Below are 16,821 nucleotides of genomic sequence, written 5' to 3' on the forward strand. Positions count from 1 at the left end.
TCACGTGCAGGTTCTGGCCACTTTCATTCTTTGGCATGGAGAGGACTGGCCCTGAGGGGAGGCAGGAGATTCTCAGAGCACACTTGCTGCCAGTTTAACCTGACCAGGTGTTCCTGTTGCTACAGGAGATTTCTTCCTTGGCTGGGAGTGGTGGCTCACACCCATAATCCCAGCACTTTGAGAGGCCAAGGTGGGCAGATCACCTGAGGTCAAGAGTTCGAGACTAGCTGGGTCAACATGGTGAAACTTTGTCTGTACTAAAAAAAAAAAAAAAAAAAAAAAAAAAAAAAAAAAAAAAGAGCCTTGTGTGGTGGTAGGCACCTGTAATCCCAGCAACTTGGGAGGCTGAGGCAGGAGAATTGCTTGAACCTGGGAGGCAAGGTTGCAGTGAGCTGAGATCATACCACTACACTCCAGCCTGGGCGACAGAGTGATACTCAGTCTCAAAAAAATAAAAAATAAAAAAATTTTAAAAATAGAGATTTCTTCCTTAGTTGTGAAGCTCCTATTCTAATCTGCCTTAGTCTGGGAATGACTCTCTACTCTCAGGAACTAGAGGCTGGCCCCTAAACTCCAAATCAGCATCTCTCTGGGGCTATCATTTGGCCTGAAATCCTGGGCTCTGTCTGACTTTTGAGGTGCCTCCTCTGTATCTTGTGGCCTCCTCTTTATCTTGCGACCTCCTCTCCACCAATCTTCCTGGCCAACTTTTTGCTTGAACCAATGGCTAGCGAGAGTAAGAATTATTCCCACTCTTAATGTCTGTGCTCAAGACCTGCAGGTGGGTCAGTTCTCCAGATCTCTACCTGCCCCAAGCCTGATTTACTTTTCAGCTTCATCCAGATGCTATTATGAATGATAGCCCCAGTCCGCTCCCTTCTTGGAGGTCTTTAGAGAGGCCAGTTGAAGCTTAGTGTGGTTTTCAGAGGTACTAATCCTTGGTAAGACTTTTGTGATTAATCACCATTATGAATTTTTATATTCCTTGGAGAGATCCCACCAGGAATTTCACATGATGTTAACATCCCAGTGCCATTTGGAATATCTCGGCCATTTGGAATAATATGTCTTTAAAATCTTTTGTTATCGTGAAGGTTATATGGTATGACTCCTGAGACCTTTAATATCAGAGATAGTTTATATGAGTATACATTTCAGACTTTCAATACTTTCACTCAAAATTCTATAAATATTGTCACTTGTTCTTTTGATCATTAGGGTTCCAGGAGTGAGTTTGTTCTTGTTATTCTGTGGAGAATCAGTTTCTAATTTATTCATCATTGATTAAATATATATTCATTGAGTCAGATCAGATTGAATTATACGAAATAGCTACTTTTTTTTTTCTAGGCTACATAATTGAAACCAGCACTTCTGTACGGCTCAGTTTAATATGACATATCAGGCCCTGTGCTAGTGCAAGGAAACCCTAAAATATTAAACAGTACCTGCCCTCCAGGTACACACAGCCTGGTAGGGAAGCTAAACAATGAGCAGTTAATACAGTAGAATGTGACAGAGGCTATAAAAGAGGTAAAAACAAAACAGTGGAGGAAGGGAAGAAAGGTAGAATTAGAATCCCGAGAAGGCAGGCTTATGTGCTTTTCTTATGCCCTACCATTACTCTCTCTTTATGCATAAGCTATGAGCTTATTGATTTCTTTTCTTTCTCTCTTTCTTTCTCTTTCTTTCTTTTTCTTTCTCCTTCCTTCCTTCTTTCCTTCTCTTCTCTCTCTTTCTCTCTTTCCCTTTCTCTTCCTTTCTCTCGCTTTCTTTCTCTCTTCTTTCTTTCTTTCTCTCTTCTTTCTTTCTTTCTTTCTTTCTTTCTTTCTTTCTTTCTTTCTTTCTTTCTTTCTTTCTTTCTTTCTTTCCTCTCCCTTTCTCCCTTTCTCTCTCTCTTTCTCTCCTTCCTTCCTTCCCTCCTTCCTTCCTTCCTTCCTTCCTTCCTTCCTTCCTTCCTTCCTTCCTTCCTTCCTTCCTTCCTTTCTTTCTTTCTTTCTTTCTTTCTTTCTTTCTTTCTTTCTTTCTTTCTTTCTTTCTTTCTTTCTTTCTTTCTTTCTCTTTCTTTCTTTCCACTTTCACTCTTATTGCCCAGACTGGAGTGCAATGACGTGATCTTGGCTTACTACAGCCTCTGCCTCCCGGGTTCAAGCAATTCTCCTGCCTCAGCCTCCCTAGTAGCTGGGATTACAGGTGCCCACCACCAGACCCAGCTAATTTTTTGTATTTTTAGTAGAGACAGGGTTTCACCATGTTGACCAGGCTAGTCTCGAACTCCTGGCCTCAGGTGATTCACCTGCCTTGGTCTCTCAAAGTGCTGGGATTACAGGCATGAGCCACTGTGCCTAGCCTATAGATTTATTTTCTTCATCCTTGATGAGTGGAAATGAAGGAGGAGAAGGCTGCTTCAAAAACTAGAATCCTTGCAGTCATAAAACTACCCTGTTTTCCAGTTTTATTGCCTTTACCTTCTAAGTCATGGGCAGCCAGAGGTGGAGAGGTCATTGTACCTATCACCAAACATAAACAGGTAGGCCACAGGGTCCATTTTTGAGTCTAGTCCTCTCACTTTTATATTTACTAAACATTACTCTCATCTTCTGGCAATGTGTTGACTCTTCCAACTTGTTCTCAGTGCATTATGGGATTTTCATGTTTTTCTGAGCTTCTTCATAGAAGTTTGGATGGGACATTGGGGATCGCTGGTTCAGAGGCTCCTTGCCAGTTGCCATTTTAAGCCACAGTCAATAGATGTTAGGCTGAAGCCCAGGCTTTATGCACCTCTTTGAACACTGGATGTTGGACTTTGTGCTGCCCATACTAGTGCAACCCAGGGAGTTAGTGAGTACTTCCAACTTTAGTTTCCTTTGCTTTTGGCTTACTCCTTTTTCCCAAAATACACCTGAGTTCTCTGATTTCAGCAAGTCTATGTAGATGATACCAACACTATTTTTCTTTCTACCTGAACACAGACCTTTTCCAATCTTTCCTAGATTTAAACAATCTATGCCTTCCTCTCTTATTTTCCTATGTATGCAGATACCTGTTTTATTTTGGAAGAAATATTTAATCTTTAATAATTAATATTTAGTTATTTGTGGGGCTTGTGACTTCTTTATCAAACATATTTGAAGGGAGTCTATCAGCTTTCAGTGTGTATATATATTTATGTATATATGTAAATGTATATACACACACACACACACATTTTTGACAAGCAAGAATGTTATTAGAGTGCAGCCTCCTCATTAGGTGGGACATGGTTATGTATTCACACCATCAAGGTGGAAGTCTGGCAGCCTGCCCGCCTTCATACTGGAGGAGCTGCCAGGACTAGGATGTGTATAATTGCTTCAGATACTTAGAGCCAAATCTGTCATCTCCATGACTTCCTGATGGCTGGTGATGTGCACCTGCCAACTAGTCAGCCTCAGCAGGTGCATACAAGCTGGGTGCCAGTGCCTAGGCCCGGAGAACCTGTAAGCCAGCAGCATCTCTCCACAGGATATGTTTGAAGTGGTTTGGAGTAGGAAATGGGGAAAGCAAGAACTTCTGGTTTTAAAATATTTCTGGGATGCTCTATGAAATTATACTTTTATTTTCATGGCTTTAAATATCTTCTATATCCTGATGACTCCCAGATTTCTATCTCAAATTCGGACCTCCCTTTTGAATTCCAGACTTGTATATCCAGCTCCCTACTTGACAACTCTACTGGCATAGTTAAAACAGATTTTCTAATCTTTAAAAGATCATTATGATCTTCAAAAAGCCTACTGGATTGAATCCTTCACAGAAAATAACTATAAGGAATGTATGTAATTCGAATAACAGGTACCTGAGACCCCAAGTTTCTGCATTTTCTTCCTTCTCTATCTCTATCTATCTCTTAAAGCAGTTCATCCACCTTCTTGCTCAGTGTAAATTCATCATAGTAATCTTGACTCTTCTCTTTCTCTCATACCTACATAAAAAGTCAGGAAACCTTATCAACTTTACCTTCAAAATATGTTTGTAATCCAACTACTCCACTTCTATTCATACCACTCTGGTGTGAGCCACCATCATTGCTTGTCTGTACTCCAGCTTAACTTACCCTTGTTCTGCTTTAAACTGTTTTCCACCTAGCAACCAAAGCAAACCTTTTCAAAATGGAAAACATTATGTAAGCCTTTTGTTCAAAACACTTCAAAGTCTTCTATCTTACTCAAAGTAAAAAAAAAAAAAAAATCAATGACAATTCACAGCAAGACAAGTATCAGTCACTGCTCTCTAAACTGAAACAAGAAATGCAACCTGTTAACATGTGGGTAAAAGTTTTACTTATGAGACCTTGATTATGAAGTCCATGTTTTGGTTACATGTTACAGACTTTATTTTCTAAAGAACAGGACACATTACTTCAAAGAATGTGTGAAGATCATTTAGTCACCTGTAATTTTGGTGTGCAGGCTGTTGATTTATCGGAAAGAGTGATGTTATTCCCTGTTGCCTGGAAAATATTTTTATTTTATTTTATTACTTTTTTTAGATGGAGTCTCACTCTATCACCCAGGTTGGAGTGCAGTGGCACAATCTCAGCTGACTGCAACCTCTGCCTTCCTAGTTTAAGCAAACCTCCCACCTCAGCTTCCTCAGTAGCTCTCTAACTGCATCTATCAGGAATCAAAATTTTTAGGATCCAATATGGCAATAAATGCAAATGTTTTAAAACAACATTGCACTGTAGTTTTACAGTAAATGGGAAAGTAAGTATAAACAAGAACAAAACCATAAAATGCTGCAGGAAACAGCAGCGTTTTCATGACTACAATATGTGCACACTAGCTGATGCATTAGCATGAATACTAAACCTGATATTTGAAGCAGCAGACCTTGGATCAATGGGTAGTAGGCATTGAAATTGAGCCAGGAGTTGTGTGCTTCAACCTATTCTTTAACTGGAGATGAGAGGAATATGCTTCCAAAACTTAAATAAGTAATGAGCCATGTCTGGGAACATTACGTTCATTATTTAGCAAATGCCAGCTCTAGATAGATCTCTCCCCATTCAAAAGTTAATGGAAAAAAATAGTCATGATGGGGAGAATAGGTGGAGATCTGTTGGTGGTAAAAGATCTTTAAAAGATCATTATGATCTTTAAAAAGCCTACTGGAGTGAATCCCTCACAGAAAGTAACTATAAGGAATGTATATAATTCAAATAACAGCTATCTGAGGCCCCAGACAGTGAACATAGGTAGACCAGTTGGTAGGAAGTATACTCTAGGAGAAGGTGAGTTACGTAAAGCAAGTTCCTGTTTTCATGGTTTTCAGTTTGGGGCAGAGTACATTTGGCAAGACTCAGAAGCTGTGGGAGTAGGGTTGACAGAGAAAAAAACATGTCGTATTTTGGCCTGGTGGATGAAAAAAGTTAAGCCATGGAATCCAGCCACTGAAGAGAGCAGGAGAATCTTGGAGATTCAAAAAGTCAGATAGGGTTTCCCAAATCCTGTCTAATAGACTCAAAGTGGCTCAGGGGAAGACAAATGATCTGAAATAAGACTGGAGCTGTTGTCCAAGAAACAGAGTTTGCAGTTCAAGATTATTGCTTACTAAAACAAAAGAAATTGTACTCATCAGGAAAAATAAAAGAATCCAGAATCTCCACAACTAAACATTCGCAAAGCCCAGGATACAATCCAAATACCCAACATAAGAAGAACCAGAAGAAAGAAACACATTCTCAATAGCAGGTGTTGGCAAACTCTGATCTCTGGCCAAATTTATCCCACAGACTGTTTTTGTATGACTTCTCATATAAGACTTTTTTCCCCTTAATTTTTACAGGATTGTAAAACAAAACAAAACAAGTCACCACCAACAAAAAAAGAGTATATGACAGCAACCATATGTGTCCCACAAAGTCTAAAATATTTACTATCTGGTCCTTCATAGAAAAAGCTTGCCAACTCCTACTCAAGAAAAAAAAATATGTGAAGGAGAACATTCTTGAGGCGCTCCAGATGCTAGAACTACTTTCGAGGTTTTAAAGTGACTGTTATATCTGTAGTGTCCAAAGCAAAACAAAATAATATGCTCACTATGAACAAAAAAATTAGAATCTTGGAAGAGAAATAGAAGTAGTAAAAAGAACCAAATAGACATTCTAGAAGTGAAAAATTCAGTATTGGAAATAAAAAATTCACAAATGAACCTAATAGCCAAATAAATATGGTAGAAAAAAGAGTAACTTTGGAACTTACCCAATGGAAATAACCATATGTGAAGAACAGAGAGAAGAAAGTTTAAAAGATAAATACTATTACCTCAAAGATCTATGAGGTAATATTAAATTACCAGTTAATTGTGTTAGGTAATTTGAATCACAGAGAGATAGCAAATAGGGTAGAACAAATTTTTGATACAGTAATAGATACCAAATAGCCAAATTTGATGAAAGACATTTGCAGATACATAATTATCAGGAAATATCAATGAGAATGAAGACAAATAATCCCACACTGAGACATATCATAATAAATGATTCACAAGACAAAGAGCAGATCCTGAGAGCAGAAAGAAGGGAAATAAAAAACATATGCCATGTAGGGAACAGATAATTTAATTAATGGCTAACTTTACCTCAGAAACCATGGAAGCCAGAAGAGAGCATAACAACACAACATGTTTAACATGCTGAAATAATATAAAAAGTTGTCAACCCAGAATGCTACATCCAATGATCATATTGTACAATATTGAATTCAACATAAAGATATTTTCAGGAAAAGAAAACTAAGAGTGTTTGTTCCTAGTAGATCCACACTACAACATATACTAAAGGAAGATTTTCAGTGTGAGGGAAAATTATACAAGATGAAAATTGGATCCCCAAAAAGAAAAGAAGACCATTATAAATAAAAACTACAGAGAAAATCCAAAAGACTGATTTATTTTAAGGTGTTTTCCTCTTAGATTCTTCAAAATGAATGTAACTGCTTAACATAAAAATTATGCAGATAAACTCTTGTGGCATTTATAATATATCCACATGCTACACACATGACAATTTAGCCTAAGGAATAGGATATACATTACACATTAAAAATATTTTATGTAGAGGAATAATGTATTAACTGTAAATAGACTATAAAATATTAATGCAGTAAATTATAATCCCTAGAAGAAATACTAAAAGTTAATGCCAAAAAAACTGAAAAGCTAACAAGAAAAGTAAAATGGAATTATAAAAAATATTTAAAAGCCCAAATCAAAAGGATAGGGAAAGAGGAAAGAGAAACCAGAAACAGACGAGATATATAGGAAACAAAAAATAAAATGATAGATCTACACTCAAATATATGAATAATTATGACAAATATTAATGTATTAAACACTCCACTTAAGAGGTGGAGATCATCAGAATGGATAAAAAAACCAATACTTCACTATATGTGATCTAGAAATGATTGATTTTACATATGAATTACAGGTAAATTTAAAGTAAATGAATAGGAAAAGATATATCATGCAAGCAATAAGCATTTAAAGACTGTAATGGCCATATTTATATTAGATAAAATAGATTTCAAGATGAAAATATTACTGGAGAGAAAGAGGAAAAATATATAATGATAAGGGATCAGTTCTTCAGGAAGACATAATAATTATAAACTTGCAGGCAACTAATAATTGCTTCAAAATATATGAGACAAAACTTTCACACTCATATGTGAAACTACTAAAAGAAACTACTAAAATAAAATAAATAGCAATGAAACTACTAAAATAATCAGTAAAGTCACAAAAAGAACTAAACTATGAAAAACCTTGACTTAATTGTTTGTAAAACATGACACTCCCAAATGGCAGAGTACATATTCTTAACCGGTCTGTGATGGTAAATTTATTAGATCAACGTATCTGGGCCATGGTGCTCAGATATTGGGTCAAATCTTCTTCTGGATGTTTCTGGGAAGATGTATTTTGGATAAGAGTAACATGAGCATCAGTGGGCTTTGGGTAAAGTAGATTGCTTCCATGTGGTTGAGCTGCATTTAATCAGTTGAAGCTTTTAATAAACAAAAACCCAACTCCCTTGAGTGAGAAGGAATTCTGACAGCAGACTGCTTTGGACTCAAGCTGCAACTCTTCCCTGGGTCTCCAGCCTGTTGCCCTACCCTGTGGATTTTAGGCTAATTGAACCTCCACAATCATGTGGGCCAATTCCTTAAAATAAATCCTTGTATATACCATATGTATATATACTCTATTGGTTCTGTCTCTCTGGAGAACACTGAGTAATGGTAGACTTTATAAATTTTATAAAATAAAACCAAAACAGAAGATGTTTCCTAACCACATGGTTTTAACAACAATTTAAAAAAAACCCCAATATTTGAATACTTCTATAAAATATAAAAATATCAATAAAATTGATACATTTTTAGCTAGACTAAAACAAGAATATAAAATAAGGCCCAAATTAACAATATTAATAATGAAAGCAGAGATATCCCCACAGATTCCACAAACATTTAAAGGAAATACTATGAATAAAATTATGTAAATAAATTCTACAACCTTGAGGAAATGAAAAAATTTCTTGAAAGGCATATTACCAAAACTCACCCAAGAAGAAATAGAAAGTTTCAAGAGTCTGTATCAATGAAGTAAGTAAGTTGAAGTAATAGTTAAAAACATTGCTACAAAAAAACTTCAGACTCAGACAATTTCATTGGTTAATTCTATAAAACATTTTTAGAAGAAATAGTACTGAATACTGAAAAATACCCTTTCAGAAAATCCATGGAAGAGGAAATACTTCCAAATCATTTCATGAGGTAAGTATTCCTCTTTTTATCAAAACCGAAAGAAGACATAATAAAAATAAATTTATATCAATGTTTTATGAATATACATTTTAAAAGTCTCAGAATATTTTAGTGAATCAACAAAAATGTGTAAGGATAATAACATATCATGAGCAAGTTGTGTACATCCTGATAGTTCAAGATTGATTTACCATCGTGAGCCTGGAATCCCAGTACTTTGGGAAGCTGAGGCAGGTGGATCACTTGAGGTCAGGAGTTTGAGACCAGCCTGGCCAGCATTGTGAAACCCCGTCTCTACTAAAAATACAAAAATTAGCCGGCCATGGTGACAGGTAACTGTAATCCCAGCTATTGGGGAGGCTGAGGCAGGAGAATTGCTTGAACCTGGTTGGTGGAGTGTGTAGTGAGCCAAGATTGTGCCACTGCACTCCACCCTGGGTGACAGAGCAAGATGCCATCTCAAAAAAGAAAAAAAAAAAAAGTATTTTATCCATTGATAAACTAAGGGAGAACAATTAATGTATTTCAGTAAATGCAAAAAATAATATCCAGTTAGATAAAAGCCTTCAGTAAACCAGGGGTAGAAGAAAATTTTCTCAGCCTGAGTAAGGCCATGTATAAATAAACTACAGGTAACACTGTATGCAATGATAAAAGACTGAATGCTTTCTACATAAAGTCAAGAATAAGACAAAGAAGTCTGTTGTTGGTACTCCTCCTACTCAACATGATCCTGGAAATTCTAGTCAGAGCAAGAAGGAAAGAAAAGGAAATAAAATGGACTGCACTGGAAAGAAAAATGTCAAACTGTCTTTATTGGCAGACTGCATGTATATGTACATTGAAGACCCTATGATATTTATAAATAGTGATTGGAATGAAAAAAGTGAGTTTATCAAAATTGAAGACACAAAATTCAATTGTATTTATACAAGTGATGAACAATTCAAAAATAAAATTTAAAAAGTACGATCTACAGTAACATCAAATAATATATGTAGGAAGAAATTTAATAAAAAAGTTCAAGACTTACTTTCAAATATAAAATAAATGAAAAGAAAGTATAAATAAATATAGCACGTTTATGGATTGGAAGAGTGAGAATGATTTAAATGGGAATTCTCTCCTAATTGATCTGTAATTCAATGGAATTTCCATTAAAATCCTAGCAGCCTCTTTTGTAGAAATTGATAAACTTATTTTAAAATTTTACTGGAGAACCAAAGAACCTAGAATAGGTTAAACAATGTTGGAAAACAAGAAATAGATTGGAGGATTTATACTACCTGATATGAAGATTTACCCTAAAGGTACAGTAATCACAGGAGTGTGTCACTGGGGTAAAAATAGACATATTAATCAATGGGACACAATAGAGAGACCAGAAAAAAAAAACCCACATTTATATAGCTTATTGATTTGCATTAAAATATTAAGGTAATTTAGTGAGGAAAAGATACCTTTGCAGCAAAGGTTTCGGAATAGCTAAATATCTATATAGAGAAAACAAAACTTGACCCTTACCTTACAACATTCAAAATATTATCTTGAAACAGATCATAGACCTAAATATAAGAGCTGAACTTCAAAGCTTATCTTTGTGACTTTGAGTTAACACTTTTTAGAAAACTCACAAAAGCATAAAGAAATAAAAAAAGTTATAATTGCCTTTATCAAAATTACCTCTCCTCTTTGAAAGACACAATTAAGAAAATGAAAAGGCAAGCTATAGACTATGAGAAAATAGTTGGAAATAATTTTTGACTATTTATCAAGAATGCAGAAAGAACTCTCATACTCAATGATTAAAAGACTCAACAGAAACTATAGAGAAGAATATATACTAATGGCTAATTAATACTTGAAAAGATGGTCAACTTCCCTAATCTTAGGGAAACACATATTAAAATTACAATGAGCTACCACTATGAACCTGCTATAATAGCTAAAATTTAGAAGACTGTCCTACCAAATGTTGGCAAGGATGTGGGGCAATTGGAACTTTCATACTTAGCTGGTAGTATTGCAAAAATAGTATAGCCACTTCAGATAATAGGATGGCAGTAGGTATTCTAGAAAGCTAAAAGTACACTTACCCTATGACACAGAAACCCCACTCTTCGATATCTACCGAACAGAAATGAAAACATAGCTATACAAAGATGTGTGTGTGTGTGTGTGTGTGTGTGTGAATGCTCATAGCAGTTTAATCCATAATAGCTTAAAATTTGAAACTCAATGATTTCTCAGCTTGTGAATGGATAAAGAAAAAGTAGAATTACAGACTACTACTCAACAGTAAGAACACATACAATATTAATGCACAAAAGAAAATGGAACAGCTCCCCAAAACATTATGCTGAGTGTTACAAGTCAAACACATAAAAAACCATATATTATTCCATTTACCTGAAGTTCCAGAAAAGGCAAAACTCTACGCACAGAAATCAAACCAGTGGTTTCCTGGAGCAAAGGTTGGCAAAAAGGGTAGAACATAAGGAGCAGGAGAAAAAATTTTAGGATGGTACAAATGTTCTGTATCTCAGTTGTGGTGGAAGATACTTGCTTATGTACAATGACCGAAATTTATCATATTGCATATTTTTATTTGTTTTTTAATCTCCATTTTTAGACTGGGGGAGTACATGTGCAGATTTGTCCCAAGAGTATATTGTGTGGTGTGGAGGTTTGGGCTTTTATTGATTCTATCACCCAGATAGTGAACACAGTGCCCAATAGGAAGCTTTTCAACCCTTCATCCCCTCTCTCCCTCCCTCCTTTTGTAGTCCCCAATGTTTACTGTTCCTATCTTTATGTTCACGTGAACCCAAGATTTAGCTTCCACTTATACACCATGAAATGTGGTATTTGGTTTTCTATTTCTGTGTTAGTTTGCTTAGGATAATGCTCTCCAGCTGCATCCATATAGCTGTAAAGGACATGATTTCATTCTTTTTTACAGCTGTGTAGTATTCTATGGTGTACAGGTACCACATTTTTAAAAATCCATCTACCATTGATGGATACATAGGTTGATTCCATGTCTTTGCTACTGGGGACAGTGCTGTGATGAATATATGAGCACATGGATCTTTTTGGAAGAACGTTTTATTTTCTTTTGGACATATACTCAGTAATGGGATTGCTGGGTCAAATGGTAGTTCTAAGTTCTTCGAGAAGTCTCCAAACTGCTTTCCACGGAGGCTGAAATATTTTACATTCCCACCAACGGTGTGTGTTTCCTTTTCTCCACAACCTTGCTGGCATTTGCTGTTTTTTGACTTTTTAGTAATAGCCATTCTGACTGGTGTGAGATAGTATCTCACTGTGATTTTGATTTGCATCTCTCTGATAATTAGCAATACTGAGAATTTATTTCACATCTTTCTTGGCCGCTTGTATGTCTTCTTTTGAGAAGTGTCTGTTCATGTACTTTGTTCACTTTTTCATGGGGTTATTTGTTTTTCTCTTGTTGATTTATTTAAGTTCCATAAAGATTCTGGATATTAGCCCTTTGTCGAATGCATAGTTTGCAAATATTTTCTTCCATTATGTAGGTTGTCTGTTTTACTCTGTTGAGAGTTTCTTTTGCTGTCATATTGCACATTTAAAATGAATGAATTTCATTATATGTACATGATACATCAACAAAATGGAAAAAATCATGATAGGCTCTATAAAATATATTGAATTATACTTTAAGAAGACTATGATCCTATAGATTCAAAGAAACTATCTCTAAAAGTGACATTTCTTTTTCAAAACAAAGAAAGAATTATTAGAAACATATTTTAGTGTTTTCAAAAAATTTCAAGTGACTGGTCTTTAACAGAAATACAGGAAACCATAATTTGATAAAAGGCTAATGTTAAGGTATAGATGTAAAGGAAACTTGGTTAAATAAAAAATAGTTCAAGATAACCCAAAACGCAACAGTAGAAAATAAGTAGATAAAATCCTTAGAGTGCTGAAGTGACATAGTACAAAATAAATTCAGTGATACCAATTACAAACTGAAATAAATCTGTCCCACGATGAAGAGGAAAAGACAAAAAAATAAAGAGAATGATAGATAAGAAGGACAGGTATTGAAGATCCAGCCTAAGCTTTCAGTTGTTCCAAAAGAATAAACCTGAATTCTCTGAATAGAAACAATTATCAATGTTAACATAGAAGTTGACCTTGAACTGAAAGACAGTTTGACTCTATAATTCAAATGAATTTATTGAGCAGTGGATAAAATTAATGAAAGAGACCAACTACTAGTCAGGTTCTGTCAAGGCTTTTTATTTTAAGGGGAAAGAAGAAACACATAATGGCAAAATAAATCGGTTTTGTGAAGTGAACTATAATCAGGCTTATTTTTCTCTTAAACACTTGTCTTCTCAAATATTTTGTACTTTAAACACAAAAAGAAAAGAATTCCTTGCCAAGTCAAGTTGTTCCTCATGTCAAAAGACAACAATAAGATATTCTCCTTCATCTTAGAAGATAGCTAACTACTATTAAACTGTCCTAAAACAAACGAGTGATTTAAAGGTGTAATCCAACTTTTCGTCTTGAGTTTTTGCATGAGAGGGCTGAAGGACAACATAAAAGAACAACATAAATTATATACTCTAAGTATAAGGGACTTTTTTTTTTGAAAGCATGGTTACAAATCTACATTATAAAAGTCCAAAGTATTGTTTAACAAGATGATTTTTATTCTAAATATAATGATTGTATACTAATGATCTAGGTCCATGGCCAGTGATATTTACAGCCATTATAAGTCATGGAAATTGAATGATTAGATCAGACACTTTCCATTCCAGATTAGAGGAGCCTGCGGGCTGAATATCAGCTCACTACATCATTCAGGAGAAAATTATCAACTTGTGGAAATGGATGGAATGAAAGATAAAATGTGTGCACAAAAATTCTTGTTATGCCTATAAAAATTTGGAAGTTGTTATTTGTTCTTTATCATCAAATGCAAGCTTAATTATGTATTTATACAATTCTTAATATTAATGAGTTAAAAACATGATTTCTACATTCAAACACTATGGAATGTAAAAGCAAAAGTCTATCAAACAAAAGACGAAGCATGATAGAAATGGCAAAAACAACTTAGCATAGTGCATAAAACAAAATTGTGAAAATAGGAATGTACTTATCTGTTACTAAAACAGATATCAAGGGATTAACCCTCTCACTCATTAAAACCTCAAATTCTATAATGTGATTAAAACAATCATCAAGGTTTGTTACTTTGAATTCTACAATACTGAAATAGTAAAAGAAAAGGTAAATAAAGATTTACAAATTAAATCGACACAGAAAAAACTGAAGAGACTTTTAATGGGAAAATATGCGTATTTTCACAATGATCACAGTTATAATTTATGACAGAGTATAAGCAGTTCTTAATTTGTATGTATCAAACATCACACCATCATATAAAGCAAGTGGAAGGATAATGTGACATGTGTACAAGTGTAGTGAATTATCAGCTCTCTGTGTATGATCAAGTAAATAGTTATAAAGAGTAAAATGAATAACTACATTGCACTTTTCATAAAAGAATGTGACTTATTGCAAACATATACAGATCAGTTGTAAACAAGTGACCATAGACTACATAGGCCACTGAAAACTCACAAACAGAAGAGAACTCTTAAAGGAATAAACTTAACATGAAGGCAAATATAACTGAATAATAAAGCAAAAAACAAAAACTAAGTATATTCTGTTTATTAGAAATCACTGGCAAATGAAATAATAATCAAAACCTGGTTTTTTTTTGTTAAAATTATGACGAAGACTTGAAATATTCAACATATAAAAATCTCATAACAGGAATAGCTACCAACTATAGAAATATGAGAAGATGATATGTTAACATTTATAACATTTATCTAATATGAAATACATGTAGTCAAGAACTATGGAGAAAAAGTTCAAACTCTCTAATAATTATAAAAGATATAGTAAAGTCAGAAAATATTTTCACTTCTCAAAATTTGAAAACAATAAAAATATATAATATTCAATATTGACAAGGGCAGGCTGAACTGGACACTGTCTGGTGGGAGTGTAACTGCTAACAATATTTCTGGAGACAAATATGTTAGTATCTGCCTCTACACATTAATTTCTCTTTTAAGCATGTTTTCTAAGGACATTATCAGATAAATGTACAGGTAATTTTACGTTAATGTGCTCATTACCTGGCCCACCATAATAACGAAAAATTTAAACAAACTGAATATCCAACATTGGAAGAATGGTTTAATAATTATTGTACAATTGAGAAAAGTAATATCATTTAAACATTAAAATACATACTTTTGTAGAATATTTATGAGTGATGTAGATTAAAACAAAGCAGGATACAAAGCTGCATATTTGCTACATGTCATGGCAGACAAAATTGCTTATTACGAGTCCATCCTCTCCTTCCGTTATATTAGCAAAATCCTCATAGGGATTTATGAAAATAAACCCATTCTTCAGAGCTAAAATAAAATTTAGGTCAAAAAGAAAAACAAAAAATGTGGGCAGAGTAGCAAATTGGGCACAGCTGACAACAAATGAATGCGCTAGATTAGGTAGAAAAATCCTCTCAGGATGCAACACAGTTTGGAAGAGAAGAAAAAAAGAATGAAATAGAGGCCAAGACACAGAGGATGAATCCAGAGGAAAGGGAAGGAGAGAGGAGAACATTGGAAAAGAGAGTAGTAAAATAGCATGGGTTGTCAAACTGAAAGGACACCGCAGTGCTCAAGCAATGCAAATTTAAAAATATTCTTTGGGGCGGGCATGGTGAGAAGACTGTAATAGTGATATTTTGGGAGGCCAAGGTGAGAAGGTCACTTGAGACCAGGAGTTTGAGACCAGCATGGACCACATAGTGAGATCTTGTCTCTATTAAAAATAATAATAATAAAATAGCCAGATGTGGTGGTGCATAGCTGTAAGTCCTAGTTACACTAGAGAGGCAGGGGTGGGAAGATTACTTAAGCCCAGAAGGGTGAGGCTGCTGTGAGCTATGATCTTGCCACTGTACTCTAGCCTAGGTGACAGAGCATGACTTTGTCTCTAAAAAACAAAGCAAAACAAAACAAAGCCCCCCAAATCTTTGGCACCTGATATAGATGGGTCTTTGCTCTGGTCCTTATAGGTGTCCCCAGTTCTCCAGGATCCTGCCAGTCTGCCCTCTACCCTCAAAGCAGGGTCCCCAAGCCCAGAAATAGACCCCCTGTGGAGAATGGAGGAAGGAAAAGGAGATGTACAGGACTGGACCATGCCTGATAACACTTCTACTTACCGTGCTGCTCTGTGTGCCTCACTGGTTTCCATTCCTGGGCATGGGGCATTTTGGAAAGTCAGGACCCTCAGTACTGCTCTCACTTTTGTGATTCAACTTTCCTAAATGTCCTGCCAGTCATGCTGGGCTGTATCTTTCCTTTTCTCTTCAAATCAGTTGACTTTCTTTTGATGATTCTTCAGTTTTTCATCCACCAAGACTTTCCCTTTTCTCCTTTATGTTTGTTTGTTAGTTTATATTCTGTGTGGCTCTGCTTCAGTTAATTTTCCTATTATTTTCATGCAAGGCAGAGCAGTCTTCTGTGTCTGTTGAACCAGCAATTTTGAAATCAGAAATCCAAGTGTATCTTTTAGCACCTTAATCAGTGGAGGATTAGTCAGGAAATGCAGTGTGGGAGAGGTTGATTAAGCTAAGTGGACAAACAGGTACCTTGATCTCATGCCAGACATTACAGACGGGAAACTCAGGGCAGCAACACCAGTCTCCTGAGCATGAGAGATGCTAAGATCCTGTACCTTAATTGCAAATGGCTCAGACACTGGGTGGGGCCAAGGGTATGACTGGAGGCGCCAAACACTTTGATTGAGTGGGGCTGGGAAAGCAGGGCAATTGTTACTCTCTGAATGCTGTTTAGCTAACTAAGCCTGATTGCCAGTAAAGGCTGGAAGTCCTGTATTTCCCACTGGATGC

General features: G+C 35.4%; 1 long non-coding RNA gene across 1 annotated transcript; it reads right to left on the reverse strand.

Moving 5' to 3' along the window:
* Window positions 1-13,087: 13,087 nt before the first annotated feature.
* On the reverse strand, window positions 13,088-16,559 carry LOC140712501 (uncharacterized). The gene is made up of 2 exons (XR_012094105.1): window positions 16,132-16,559; window positions 13,088-15,728 (listed from the first exon to the last, which is right to left on the reverse strand). It is a non-coding gene; the product is annotated as an uncharacterized lncRNA (long non-coding RNA).
* Window positions 16,560-16,821: the final 262 nt, after the last annotated feature.

The sequence above is a fragment of the Chlorocebus sabaeus genome, chromosome 9 (assembly GCF_047675955.1).
Source record: "Chlorocebus sabaeus isolate Y175 chromosome 9, mChlSab1.0.hap1, whole genome shotgun sequence".
NCBI classification, from domain to species: Eukaryota; Metazoa; Chordata; class Mammalia; order Primates; family Cercopithecidae; genus Chlorocebus; species Chlorocebus sabaeus.